We start from the raw sequence: 2,920 nt of genomic DNA, 5'->3' as shown, positions 1-2,920 counted from the left end.
TGATTTCTATGCTAAACATTTTAGAAAGAAACTACCTGAGAAAGAAAATAGACATTTGCCTGCACTACATTTGGGGAAAGGGTGTTGGGTTCTTCCGTGACTTTAAATACTGAGGTTATTCTTGCTCCAGACAACCTGAACTTCTCTTTCCCAGGAGCTTTACACATGCTCTGTCTTACTTTTATTTGGTTTACCTATTCAAAAACCACTCACCATGGCAACCCTTGTCTACATGATAGGCATTTATAATTTGCTTGGAAAAACTGCTACAAAGTGTCATTTTTCATAAACCTCTTTACACCAAAATGTTTTCTTTCTCAGGGATTTCCAGTCAGTTGGTTGTGGTCTCATGGCTGTGGCCAAAAGATCATTTGCAAAGAAAAACATTATTAAAGAGACCCATAAACTTGGTCAATATTAGTGAGGGGTGGTGTTAGAATTGTTACGGCCTCTCAAAATAGGAAAATAATTGACTCTCTGACTATCTCTTTGGTACCATGGATAACACTTACCTGAACCAAGTAATTCTACATTTTATAAGAATATATTTTGGATTGAAGTGCTGTGAGGTATGAGCAAACAGACAGAGAGCCAAAAAATAAATGCAACCCAGTTAAAATCCCACTCTGGGCCCCTGGGTATGTATTCCACTCAGAAAAATTCAAAAATAGTTCCAAAAACCCTGCTATGGCATTGTGTGGTTTGAGCTAACAATAGCAGTCAAGAGATTTAGTGTGATCACGAACAATTATTCGCATGAATACATTCACAGATTCACTGAATTGCCTGCCAAAAGGCAGTGAATGTCGGGCAAGACTGCCGTATTTTAAATTCAAATATTGATATTTCTATGATATTTATTTCTATGGCATAAGCATGTTTGCATCAATATGCTACTTGTCACTAGATTTGTAATTCAAGCACCCCAAAAGCAGTAACCATTGAACTTTCCCAAACAATTTTTCACGGTTCCCCAAATCAGATTATTAATCTACACTTGGCATCCAGTGAGTGCAAAATGTATTATGCAAATGAGTGCCGTGCTCCAGGCCCAAAGCATGAATGGAATTAGTTTTAAGCTCAAGAGGAATCTGGCCATGAGCAAATGATGGTGGAATATATGACCCAGAGGATTAATCATTCTTATGGTTTATGATAGATGCTTCTTCCAGATGCCCACCTTCAGCTTCAAATGTGAGTATAAAAGTCTGGAGAAAAGATCTCTTACAGAGATCTTGAAAAAGCAAGCTTTTGTTACTTTTAAACTTTTATATTTTCATAATATTTGAGATTTTCTTTGTTCTTATTTGTTTTTAAGCTCAAGTCATTGTTTTGGTATTTTTTAAAAGATTAAGCGTAGATGAGTAATTATTAGTATATTAACACATAATGTAATAGTTGTGTTACTTGTATAGTACTTTTGCAAAACTTTAAAATGAATCAGCTGCAAATAATGGGCCACTTCCCTAAACATAGACTATCTAGGCAAAAATATCCCATAAACTTACTTTATGAAAACTTTGCATCACTCTGTGTTCCACAGCAAAACCTGACTGAGAATGGGTTTGAGAACCAGAACGTTCTTATCACTCTGTTATATATATGGGGATATATTCTGAGAATGCCAAAATGTCTTTGTCTTGACTACTGTATATAGTACAATACACTATATACAATTTAGTAGATAGTATCCAAAAGCTTTTAAGTCTAAAGGCCAAGAATAACATTTTCACTGCTTATAAGTTAGATCTGATTCACAACCTGTATCAGCCCGTTTTTACACTGTTATAAATAATTTCCCTGAGACTGGGTAATTTATTTAAAAAAGAGATTTAATTGACTCAGTTATGCATGGCTGGGAGGCCTCAGGACACTTACAATCATGGCAGAAGGGGAAGCAGGCACATCTTACATGGCAGGAGGCCAGAGAGAGAGAGCTTGTGAAGGAGGAACCGTCAAACACTTACAAAACCCTCAGATCTCCTGAGAACTCACTATCACAAGAACAGCATGGGGTAACCACCTCCAGGATGCAATCACCTGTCCCTGGTCCCTCCTGCAACACGTGGAAATTATGGGGATTACAATTTGAGATGAGATTCGGGTGGGAAAACGGAGCCAAATTATATCACAACCCCAGAGCAAAAATGAATCTCAGTGGATTAAAAAAAATTGGCAAATAGCACTGAAGTGAGTAAATACTGCAAATAAAGAAGATATGTATTTCTAGCCATTGTAACTACAAATACAAAAAAAGAAAGCATATAAATGTCCAGATGATATATTCTTATATAAAAAGGGGCTAGGCACAGTGGCTTATGCCTGTAATCCCAGCACTTTGGGAGGCTCAGGCAAGAGGATCACTTGAGGCCAGGAGTTTGAGACTAGCCTGGGCAACATGGCAAGACCCTGTTTTAACAAAAAATAAAAAAGATAACCATGCATGATGTCATGCACCTGCAGTCCTAGCTACTTGAGAGACTGAAGTGGGAGGACTGCTTGAGTCCAGGAGTTTGAGGCTGCAGGGAGCTAGTATCGTGTCACTGCACTCTAGCCTCCAGCCTGGGTGACAGAGTGAGATATTGTCTCTTAAAAAAAAAGCAAGAGGGAAATAGAAAAAGTATTGTGGAAAACAAAACAGAATAACACTAGTTGCCACAGCTGGACACAAGCCAAAAGGAAAAAGTATGGGCTGGTAAGAACACGGGGCAGACTTTGACTATTAGACTCAGGATAAACTGAATTAAAAAAAAAAAATACCATATGTTTAAAGAATCGCTATGGCAATTGAAACTTGTTTGAGGCAGGTCGGAACCCAAGAATGTAGCTAAAAGTAATAAAAGAAGTAAGGTAGTGAATAAAGTTACAATGGATAAAGTAAAAAATTGCAGAACTGGATTCCATTGTGTGGAGGAGATTG

The sequence above is a fragment of the Rhinopithecus roxellana genome, chromosome 5 (genome assembly GCF_007565055.1).
Source record: "Rhinopithecus roxellana isolate Shanxi Qingling chromosome 5, ASM756505v1, whole genome shotgun sequence".
Classification (NCBI taxonomy): domain Eukaryota; kingdom Metazoa; phylum Chordata; class Mammalia; order Primates; family Cercopithecidae; genus Rhinopithecus; species Rhinopithecus roxellana.
This window is presented reverse-complemented; position numbering follows the sequence as displayed.